The sequence below is a fragment of the Schistocerca americana genome, chromosome 8 (genome assembly GCF_021461395.2).
Source record: "Schistocerca americana isolate TAMUIC-IGC-003095 chromosome 8, iqSchAmer2.1, whole genome shotgun sequence".
NCBI lineage: Eukaryota > Metazoa > Arthropoda > Insecta > Orthoptera > Acrididae > Schistocerca > Schistocerca americana.
Genome location: NC_060126.1, coordinates 413,768,668 through 413,781,217, shown reverse-complemented (window position 1 = coordinate 413,781,217; position 12,550 = coordinate 413,768,668). Strand labels below are relative to the sequence as shown.

Below are 12,550 nucleotides of genomic sequence, written 5' to 3'. Positions count from 1 at the left end.
GTGCCAGGAAGGGCTCCCAACAAGGGAAGTATCCAGGTGTCTCGGAGTGAACCAAAGCGATGTTGTTCAGACATGGAGGAGATACAGAGAGACAGGAAATGTCAATTACATGCCTCGCCCAAGGGCTACCACTACAGTGGATGACCGCTACCTACGTGTCATGGCTCGGAGGAACCCTGACAGCAATGCCAACATGTTGAATAATGCTTTTTGTGCAGCCACAGGACGTCATGTTATGACTCAAACTATGCACAATAGGCTGCATGATTGCGCTAATTCACTCCCAACATCCTTGGTGAGGTCCATCTTTGCAACCACGACACCATGCAGTGTGGTACAGATGGGCCCAACAACATGCCTAATGGACTGCTCAGGATTGGCATCACGTTCTCTTCACCAATGAGTGTTGCATATGCCTTCAACCAGACAATTGTCGGAGACGTGGTGTTTGGAGGCAACCCGGTCAGGCTGAATGCCTTAGGCACACTGTCCAGTGAGTGCAGCAAGGTGGAGGTTCCCTTCAGGCTGAGTTAGACAAGGCCAGGGGAGATCTTGATAGGTTAAGGAGGGAGAAGGGTAAAGAGAGGTGGGAAGTGGCAACAGGCAACAGGAGGAACAGGCCTAGAACTTTGTCTGACAGCTTTATGGTGAATGTGGAAAATAGATTTGACCTGTTGCTTCAGTTAGAAGCTGGTGAGCCTCAAGCAGTTACAGGTGTAGACAGGGCACAACAAACTTTCAGCAGCAAATTGAAAAGTAAGAATGTAGGGAAATCAGTAAAGAGAAAGAAAGTGTTGTTGTTAGGTAGTTCCCATGGAAGAGGTGTTGGCCAACTCTTGCAGGATGAACTAGGATCAGAATACCAGGTCACCAATTTTTTTAAACCTAGTGCTGGTCTGGAGCAGGTGACAGAGGATTTAGGATCACTTTGCAAAGATTTCACTAAGGAAGACACCGTGGTTATAGTGGGTGGGGCAGGTAACAGTATTGACAGAGATCCTGGGTACAGCATAGAGTGTGACCTGGCGAAGATTGCATCAGCATCGAGGCATACCAGTGTTGAGTTTGTATCTGTTCTTGGGCGCCATGACCGACATCATTTGAACTGTTCTGTCAAGAGAGTTAATTTGGAGCTGGAACGGCTGCTCATGTCGGGAGCGGGGTCACACATTGGTGTGGTTCATGTTGATTCTGTCAGTAGGTGGGATTATACTAGGCATGGCCTTCACCTCAACAGGAAGGGGAAGGGTAAATTGGCTGGGGAAATAGCAGGAAAGTTAAAGGGGGGAGGCACTGTCATGAGTGGTAAAATACCAGTGGTTATAGGATTCAGAAAAGACCCTTTTTTAGGGTAGGGAGGACAGAAAGAAAACAAATTTTAAGAGAGGTTAGAACTGAGACAAACCTTCAGTTTGAGAAAGAAATCAAAAAACATAATTCCAGCTTATTACATCAACATAAACAGCCATTGGTTAAGAATTTTCAACTGTCAGCAGATATTTTAACTCCATCCAATTTTAAGTCAGTCAATGTGAAATGTCAGCTATCTTTATTGCATCAAAATATTCGAGGACTGAGAAATAAAATTAATGAATTAACTATCTGCATAGATGAATTAGAGTCTTCAAACCCAGCTGACATAATCTGCCTCTCTGAACATCATGTGACCACTGGTATAGAACTTTTAAGTGTTACAGGGTTTAGGTTAGCATCTCACTATTGTAGATCAGAAATGGAGAAAGGAGGAGTTGCCACATTCATCAGGAACTGTCATAAATTTAAGAACATAGACATTCATAAATTTTGCCTAGAACAGCATATGGAAGCATGTGCAACAGAATTAGATTTTCACAAAAAATCTTTCATAATATTAAGTGTATATCGAGCACCTGCAGGTAACTTTAATCTGTTTGTAAACCACCTTGAAGCTGTACTGGCCCATTTAACAACCAAAAACAAAGAAATAGTGGTTGCTGGTGATTTCAATGTAGATTTCCTTAAAGACTCTCCCAATAAGAACCTATTTGAGTTAGTAACACTATCATTCAACTTAATTCCCACTGTAAAGTTCCCCACTAGGATAACCACTTGCTCACAAACAGCCATTGATAATATCTTTATAGAAAAGTCAAATGAACAAAATTATATTACAAAACCAATAGTCAATGGCCTCTCAGACCATGACATGCAGTTCCTTCTGTTAAATGTTAATACTGAACAGGATATAAAATCTGTTAAATCTGAGCTCAAGAGGGTAATCAGTAAGCCAAAAATTGATTATTTTAGGACACTCCTCAGAGACATTCACTGGACTGATGTTTACAGTGCTCATGGCATGAATGAAAAATATAACATTTTTGCTAATAAAGTGCTTACCTTATTTGAACACTGCTTTCCCCCAAAACTTACCAAGGTTAGAGCAAAGTCTACAAAGAAGCCATGGATTGCTCGAGGAATAGGGGTATCTTGTAAAACAAAAAGAAAACTGTATCTGTCAATCTGAAACATTTCCAATGTAGATGCTATAGCACATTATAAGAAATACTGCAAAATATTAAAGACTGTAATACGGATGTCAAAGCAAATATATTACAAGGAAAAGATAGTCATATCAGATAACAAAATAAAGACAATATGGGATATAGTGAAGGAGGAGACCGGTAGAACCAGACATGAAGAGGAACAAATAGCATTAAGAGTAAATGATGCATTGGTGACAGATGTGTATAGTGTTGCAGAACTTTTTAACAAACATTTTATAACTGTTACTGAAAAGATGGGGTTGTCAGGTTCGGTAGATGCTGCTATGGATTACCTTAGACCAGACATTTCAAGTAACTTCCATAATATGAATTTGACCCTCACTACCCCAACAGAAATAATGTCCATCATAAAATCTTTAAAATCAAAAACATCTAGTGGGTATGATGAAATATCAACAAAGTTAATTAAAGAATGTGATTCTGAGCTAAGTAACATATTAAGCTATCTATGTAACCAGTCGTTTATCAGTGGAATATTTCCCGAATGGCTGAAATATGCTGAAGTTAAGCCACTGTTTAAGAAGGGAGATAAAGAAATAGCATCAAATTTCCGTCCAATTTCACTGTTGCCAGCATTCTCAAAAATTTTCGAAAAAGTAATGTACAGTCGTCTTTATAACCATCTTATCTCAAATAACATACTGTCAAAGTCACAGTTTGGATTTCTAAAAGGTTCTGATATTGAGAAGGCTATCTACACTTACAGTGAAAATGTACTTAATTCATTAGACAAAAAATTGCAGGCAACTGGTATATTTTGTGATCTGTCAAAGGCATTTGACTGTGTAAATCACAATATCCTTTTAAGTAAACTAGAATATTATAGTGTAACAGGAAATGCTGCAAAATGGTTCAAATCTTATATCTCTGGCAGGAAACAAAGGGTGTTATTAGGAAAGAGACATGTATCAAGCTATCAGGCATCATCCAACTGGGAACTAATTACATGTGGGGTCCCACAAGGTTCCATTTTGGGGCCCTTACTTTTTCTTGTGTATATCAATGACCTTTCATCAGTAACATTACCAGATGCCAAGATTGTTTTGTTTGCTGATGATACAAACATTGCAATAAATAGCAAATCAAGTGTAGTCTTAGAAAGATCAGCCAATAAAATATTTGTAGACATTAATCACTGGTTCCTAGCCAATTCTTTGTCACTAAACTTTGAAAAAACACACTACATGCAGTTCAGAACTTGTAAGGGGTGTCCCAAGAGTATATGTCTAACATATGATGACAAGAAGATAGAAGAAGTGGACGGTGTTAAATTCTTGGGATTACAGCTTGATAATAAATTCAACTGGGAGGAGCACACCACAGAACTGCTGAAGCGTCTTAACAAATCTCTGTTTGCAATGCGAATTTTGTCAGACATAGGGGATATAAAAATGAAAAAGCTGGCATACTATGCTTACTTTCATTCCATAATGTCATATGGGATTATTTTCTGGGGTAATTCATCAAGCCAAGCTAAAGTTTTCCGGGCACAAAAACGTGCAGTAAGAATTATATGTGGTGTGAACTCAAGAACATCCTGCAGAAGCCTGTTTAGGGAACTAGGGATACTAACTACAGCTTCCCAATATATTTATTCCTTAATGAAATTTGTCATTAAAAATATATCACTTTTTCAAACCAACAGCTCAATTCATGGAATCAATACTAGAAATAAGAATAATCTTCACAAGGATTTAAAGTCACTTAGTCTTGTACAAAAAGGTGTGCATTATTCAGGAACACACATTTTCAATAACTTGCCAGCAGCCATAAAAAGCTTAACAACCAATGAAATTCAGTTTAAGAGAAGCCTAAAGGATTTATTGGTGGCCAACTCCTTCTACTCCATTGATGAATTTCTGAGGAAAACCAACTGATTTGTATATAAGTACAACATAACTTCTGCACAATTTCAGTGCAGTAATGTGTTCACTGAAAATTTGTGTGTGTGTGTGTGTGTGTGTGTGTGTGTAAGTATAATCTAACTTCTGCACCATTTCAGTGCAGTAATGTGTTCATTGTAAATAAGTATTACAGTAGTTGTATTACATGTTTCTTACCTTATAAATAAATATAAAACTTTTTTATTTTAAATTCAGTGCAATAGTATTTGTAAAATGACTCTTAGTGTTCATTAAAAAATGACGATCATTCCACTTGGGACCTGTGGAATGGTACATTAGCTTATTTGTTTTAGTTTAAATATTTGTCATGTATTGTTGTTTTTCTGACATGTTCCACATCCTGGAGGACCTCCTCACTACGGATCAATTGGAATGAAAGTAAATCTAATCTAATCTAATCTAGTGGCATTATGTGGGGCAGACATACACTACTGGTGGTAATGGAAGGCGCCGTAATGACTGTGCGATATGTGAATGCCATCCTCCGACCGATAGTGCAACCATATTAGCAGTATATTGGCAAGCCATTCATCTTCATGGATGACAATTCGCGCCTTCATCATGCACATCTTGTGAATGACTTCCTTCAGGATAGTGACATCGTTCGACTAGAATGGCCAGCATGTTCTCCAGACATGAACCCTATCAAAGAATGCCTGGGATAGATTGAAAAGGGATGTTTGTGGACGACTTGAACCACCAACCACTCTGAGGGATCAACACCGAATTGCCATTGAGGAGTGGAACAATCTGAACCAACAGTGCCTTGATGAACTTGTGGATAGTATGCCACGACGAATATAGGCATGCATCAATACAAGAGGACGTGCTACAGTGTATTAGAGGTACTGGTGTGTACAGCAATCTGGACCACCACCTCTGAAGGTCTCACTGTATGGTGGTACAACATGCAATGTGTGGTTTTCATGAGCAATAAAAAGGGCAGAAATGATGCTTATGTTGATCTCTATTCCAGTTCTATGCAGGTTCTGGAACTCTCAGAACTGAGGTGATGAAAAACTATTTTTGATGTGTGTATTATGCAGTAGTCTCTGTTTCTTTAGAAGTTACATGCAGTGCCCTGTGCTGAAAGTTTTTTGAGTTCCTCATTGAGATATGGCACGTGGCACCACTGCATTTTTATCTTATTTACTGAAGATATAAATCTTTCCACTTATTAAGTTGCCCTCTGTACTTTGGTAATCAGTCTTGCTGCAACTGCCTTATGGTCACAAATACTGGTTTTAATGTGGACATCCTCAAAGAGGTCAGGCCTGTTTGTGACCATAAGTTCAAATATATTTCTATCATGAGTGGGATTACAAACCACGTGGCCCAGTTAGTTTTCAGAGAAGGCATTTAGTAATGTTTTACAGGATATCTTGTCATGCCCACCACTAAAAAAAACTATAATTACCCCATTGATTATTGGATGATTAAAATCTCCTCCAATGATCACAGCATGATTGGGGAACTTACATACTAGTGAACTTATGATTTCTCTAAAGTTTTCAGTTACCTCAGGGAGTAAGACCAGTAGTCAGTAGAAGGAGCCAGTTATAATTTTATGGCCACCCCTGACACTGAGTCTTGCCCAAACAATCTCACATGCAGCTTCAGTTTCTTGTCTACTGCAACAAATGCGCCATCTCCATTTTCCATTAGTGTATCCTTCTGATATGTTTACATTTTCCCCAAAAATCACTCTGCTGTTGCTTTTAGGTTTTAACCAGTTGGCTGTACCTAGTATTATGTGAACTTCACTACTTTTTATGAGTGCTGCAAACTTTGGCACTTGGTCGTGTATATTTTGGCAGGTAACTACTAGGATTTCAATACTGTCATATGAGACTGACATTTCTTTGGTTCTTATACTGATACCTCTAGCTCTCCTACAGCTATTATTAACTGGACTGGATTGAAAGTCATCTAACATAAAAAACTTTGTGTGTAATCCACAGACAGTCAGCCACCTTGTTACTAGCCTTTGATGCATAGTGCACCCCTGATGCATTTAGTGAGACCCTACAGTTCTCAGTCCTGTGGCGCAAGTTAAGGAATTTTCAGCTTAGTCTGTTGCAGAAACTTTGCAGTGTCTGGTTCAAACCTTCCACTTGACTCAGAACCATAGGCCCCTGATCTGTTCTGGAGACAATAATGCAAATTGTGAGCTTCATTGAAACTCTGAGTGAGGATTGCCTTCTCAACCTTCTCTGCCAGCCAGTGGAATAATCAAAGTATGATCTCAGTGTAGCCGGCCGTGGTGGTCTAGCGGTTCAGGCGCTCAGTCCGGAACCGCGGGACTGCTACGGTCGCAGGTTCGAATCCTGCCTCGGGCATGGATGTGTGTGATGTCCTTAGGTTAGTTAGGTTTAAGTCGTTCTAAGTTCTAGGGGACTGATGACCACAGATGTTAAGTCCCGTAGTGCTCAGAGCCATTTGAACCATTTTTTGATCTCAGTGCGCAGTTGACAGACATTGTTTGTCCTCATGTGCACCATAATCTGCAGTTGACTGTATCCTGTACCCTTAGTGGCTACCGGAATAGCCACATCAGTATGTTAGATCAGGTTCCCAGACATACACACTGAGTTCACATGGTGTTCCTTCCATCACATGCTGCCTTTTTCCTAGCATATGTTTGAACTGCCAACAAGTAGGACACTTGCTATCACAAGAACAAATAGAATTAATGGAGTGTAGTACTTTATAGAGAAACACTTAAGGTACAATGAAGTAAAGGTTGTGTGTAGCACTGAACATATTGACTGTACAACAGTAATACAGGTTAGAGAATAGTCCAAGCACTCATTTACGATCACTCAAATAATACTGTTTCTTTGGCAGCTCACAAGAGCATGCCAGCAGGCTGACCCAGGTGGCCTCTATAAGCAGGCCTGTGAACTGTATGCATGATCTCTGAAATCGTGTGTGTCCTGAGTAAAGATACATCAAGACTCTAACCTTTTGTCTGAGCCTCCCCTTGATATGGAACACAGCATGTTTCCCAACAGATGAAGTGAGTCTCATCAACTCACTTTTAGTTTAAGTGGGAGACAGCACCTCAGATTTGTTGGTTGGGGGAATGAGTGTAAAAACCTGAGTTCTCCCTGGTCCCTGTCTCCCCTGTACAGGCTGCCTAGCTCTGCTGCTGACACACTACTCACAGTCAAGTGGGTGAGTAGTGACAGATCCTGTACTTCCTGCAGAGGAGACAGTACCTTAGGAGGCTTCTAAGAGTCATATACCTTTGGTGTCTCTAGTATATGACTCTTAGGAGTCCTTTCAACACACTCATTTGCAGCACCTTTCAATTACTTGACAGTGGTCAGAGTGATTTCCAGCTGCTTATGAACAGCAACTATCTTATCCCATCCTACAAACAGTGTACATAGGGGGACTGCATTGTGATTGGTGCAGTATTTTACAGAATAGCAAACAAATAAGTTTAAACTGAGCTTGTTGATTCTCTTTCACTTTATGGGTCTAAGATGCTACAAGTATTACCAGTAACCTTTCAGAACTGAAGCGGTTAACTGAGATATACATTACAGCAACAGAAAAACTTGTTGCCCTAAAACATTTTTCTGGTTATGTTCACTAATGGATTTGACAATAGCATTAATTTTTGATAAATGCAGACAATATATGCTGCTCTTGAAAGAGAAAACTAATGTAATATGATATGACTGTAAATTACAGACACTGATGTTCTATGAAATATGTAATGCACAACTCACAGGTTTAAAAAAATTCTCAAAAATATATCTTTTTTCATTTAAATATACAGTAAAATTATGGAACAATTGTTTCTGAAGAAGGATTCTGTTGCTAAAAGCATATAGAAATCATGAATTAAGTTTACAATTTATGATATAGTAACAGTTGCTCATCACAAGAATTCCTGAAAATGAACAATGTATCACATTACACATGAGCGTTGACACGGTTAGTGGAAGATTATGTGAAAAAGACATGAACAGTACAATATTATAATTTAAGACTTGGCCCGTCTGGCAAATGCAACCATCATACAATATGAGTTAGATGGGTATGTGCTAAGCAAGATCTTAAGAGATGGAAAAGAGTCACTATGGTACAACAACTGAGGTAGAAAACTACTGCAAAAGCAAAGGCAACTTCACAGCAAACATAAACATAGCCAAAGCCTTGCAGACAAACAAAAATTACGCGAAGCGAAATGCAGTGTGAGGAGGGCTATGCGAGAGGCGTTCAGTGAATTCGAAAGTAAAGTTCTATGTACTGACTTGGCAGAAAATCCTAAGAAATTTTGGTCTTATGTCAAAGCGGTAGGTGGATCAAAACAAAATGTCCAGACACTCTGTGACCAAAATGGTACTGAAACAGAGGATGACAGACTAAAGGCCGAAATATTAAATGTCTTTTTCCAAAACTGTTTCACATAGGAAGACTGCACTGTAGTTCCTTCTCTAGATTGTCACACAGATGACAAAATGGTAGATATCGAAATAGATGACAGAGGGATAGAGAAACAATTAAAATCACTCAAAAGAGGAAAGGCCACTAGACCTGATGAGATACCAGTTCGATTTTACTCAGAGTACGCGAAGGAACTTGCCCCCCTTCTTGCAGCGGTGTACTGTAGGTCTGAAGTGCGCAGTGTTCCAAAGGATTGGAAAAGGGCACAGGTCATCCCCATTTTCAAGAAGGGATGTCGAACAGATGTGCAGAACTATAGACCTATGTCTCTAATGTTGATCAGTTGTAGAATTTGGGAACACGTATTATGTTAAAGTATAATGACTTTTCTGGAGACTAGAAATCTACTCTGTAGGAATCAGCATGGGTTTCGAAAAAGACCATCGTGTTAAACCCAGCTCACGCTATTCATCCACGAGACTCAGAGGGCCATAGACACGGGTTCCCAGGTAGATGCCGTGTTTCTTGACTTCCGCAAGGTGTTCGATACAGTTCCCCACATTCGTTTAATGAACAAAGTAAGAGCATATGGACTATCAGACCAATTGTGTGATTGGATTGAGGAGTTCCTAGATAACAGAACGCAGCATGTCATTCTCAATGGAGAGAAGTCTTCTGAAGTAAGAGTGATTTCAGGTGTGCCACAGGGGAGTGTCGTAGGACTGTTGCTATTCACAATATACATAAATGACCTTGTGCATGACATCGGAAGCTCACTGAAGCTTTTTGCGGATGATGCTGTGGTATATCAAGAGGTTTTAACAATGGAAAATTGTACTGAAATGCAGGAGGATCTGCAGCGAATTGACGCATGGTGCAGGGAATGGCAATTGAATCTCAATGTAGACAAGTGTAATGTGCTGCAAATACATAGAAAGAAAGATCCCTTATCATTTAGCTGCAATATAGCAGGTCAGCAACTGGAAGCAGTTAATTCCATAAATTATCTGGGAGTACACATTAGGAGTGGTTTAAAATAGAATTATCATATAAAGTTGATCATCGGTAAAGCAGATGCCAGACTGAGATTCATTGGAAAAATCCTAAGGAAATGCAATCTGAAAACAAAGGAAGTAGGTTACAGTACGCTTGTTCGCTCACTACTTGAGTACTGTGCAGCAGTGTGGAATCCGTACCAGATAGGGTTGATAGAAGAGATAGAGAAGATCCAATGGAGAGCAGCGCGCTTCGTTACAGGATCATTTAGTAATCGCGAAAGCGTTACGATGATGATAGATGAACTCCAGTGGAAGACTGTGCAGAAGAGATGCTCAGTAGCTTGGTATGGGCTTTTGTTGAAGTTTCAAGAACATACCTTCACCAGGGAGTCAAGCAGTATATTGCTCCCTCCTACATATATCTCGTGAAGAGACCATGAGGATAAAATCAGAGAGATTAGAGCCCACACAGAGGCATACCGACAATCCTTCTTTCCATGAACAATACGAGATTGGAATTGAAGGGAGAACCAATAGAGATACTCAAGGTACCCTCCGCCACACACCGTCAGGTGGTTTGCGGAGTATGGATGTAGATGTAGATATGCAGTCTCACGCAAAGGAAAATTCAGAAGTCAGCTTGTATATGTAATTAAATGTGCAGATGGCTCAGATTTTTTACTTAGCTGAATTTCTCACATCTCCTACATTAAAGTGCCAAAGATGAACGCTGCAATGTCAGTTTAACAAAGTCAAAATTGAAAAGACTTAGAATCAATAGAGAACATTGTTCCCTTGAGTCAGTTTGTGCTCATCTTCCATTAAGATGAGTACTGTGAACCTTTTCCACAAAAATTTGGCACAGACCCTGTGTTGAAATCCACAGTCTCAAAGATTATGGTGTGTATTGTTCACATAGCTCCTACTTTGCAAGAAAGAAAACCTTAGTCTGTTGCAGTCTTCATTCAGAAACTGGTTTGATGCTGCTCCCCACACTATTCCACCAGTGCAAGCCTCTTCTTCTCTATATAAGCACACCAACCTACATCGGATTAAACCTGCATATTGCATTCAGGCCATGGTCTCTCTCCATATTGTAATGCCCTCCCCCCCCCCCCCCTTTCCCTGACTGTCTTCCATTATGAAACTGACAGTTGCTTAAGGTCTCTGGATGCATCCTACCAACTGATCCCCTCTTTTAGACAAGTTGTGCCATAAATTTGTTTTTCCCAAATTCGATGTCTTTTTCAAGACACTATTCATTTTGTTCAACTGCTCTTCCAAGTTTCTGAATTTTAATGCCCTTTGCAAATTTCTCTGTGGTTTCCTTTGCAGCTTGCCCATTTGAGTAACACTGGTGATAGGCTACAATCATATCTCACTCTATTTTCAACTATGGCTTCCATTTCATGTCTGGTTTTGCCAAAAGCTATCTTTAAACCTACAAATGTGTTTCTTCAGTCTGTCTTCTAAGGTAAGCTGTATGTTTAATATTGCCCCATATTTCCAGAACACAAACTGATGTTCTCCAGTGTCAGCCTCTAGCAGTTCCCCCATTCTTATAATTTGTGTCAATATTTCGGAACCATAATGTATTACTGAGAGTTCAGTAGTATTCACACTTGTCATCATCTACCTTTGTTTTTTCATTGGAATTATTTCTTCCACTTGAAGTTTGAGGATATTTCACCTGTCATGTATATCTTGCACATCAGATGGAATAATTTTGTCTTAGGTGTCTGTGCCAAAGATTTCAGTAATTCTGAGGGAATGAGGGAATGTCATCCACTCCTGAGATGTTGTTTCCATTTACGCCTTTCAGGGCTCTCTCATATTCTTCTTACAGCAATGGTGGCTACAGGAAAACCTCAAGGATGGGGTGCTAAAGGTATCTTGAGCTACCTCTTGACTAATCTTCACACTTGCACTTGCTACAACTAGAACATTTTATTATACTTATTCATTCTTGTCTTAATGTTTGTGCTTCTGAAAATAAATTAGCTTCCTATTTGGCGAGTAGTCCTGGGGAGGGGAGTGTGGGGTGGGGTGGGGGGTGAGGGGGACTTAAGTAAAGAGATTTTAAACATCAAAACAGGTGCCAGTGTTATATGATGAGAAATAATTTGTATAAAAGAATAATAAGATAAGAACAAATTTATTGATTATTATTGAGAATGTGTGAGCAGACCGCTGTTTTTCAGTCTCCGCTGAGGATAATGTGAAACATGATGCTAGCACAATATATATTTTTGGATCAGTGAAACAGTAACAACAGTTGTGTATAGACATACGTATATTATTCTATGTAAAATAGACTTTAGAGATTTGTGTCAAAGCCATTGAACATATTATAAGATCTGTTTTATACAGCCAAGTACTTGTGAGAGTGTTCCACACAGACATCAACAGTGTCTTAATCAAGAGACAAAATACTCCAAACATAAAATAAAGCAAAAACTGAGCAAGCTGCCTCATTGAAATTGAAGAAGAATTACGGGAACTGTTGAATGGAATGAGCACTCAAATGAGTACAGAATAGGGAATTGAGAGTAGACAAAAGTAAATGAAAGTAGCAGAAATGAGAATAGTGAGAAACTTAACATCAAAATTGGTGATTACAAAGTAGGCAAAGTCAGGTAATTTTGCTAGCCTGGAAGCAAAGTAACCCAATGGATGAAGCAAGGAGGACTTCAGACACAAAATA

General features: G+C 39.4%; 1 protein-coding gene across 1 annotated transcript in view; it reads left to right on the top strand.

The window, feature by feature from the left end:
* The window catches only part of LOC124545332 (serine/threonine-protein kinase BRSK2), a 204,196-nt gene that overhangs the window by 130,802 nt on the left and 60,844 nt on the right, over nt 1-12,550 (top strand). The gene's annotated exons all lie outside the window — the stretch shown is intronic.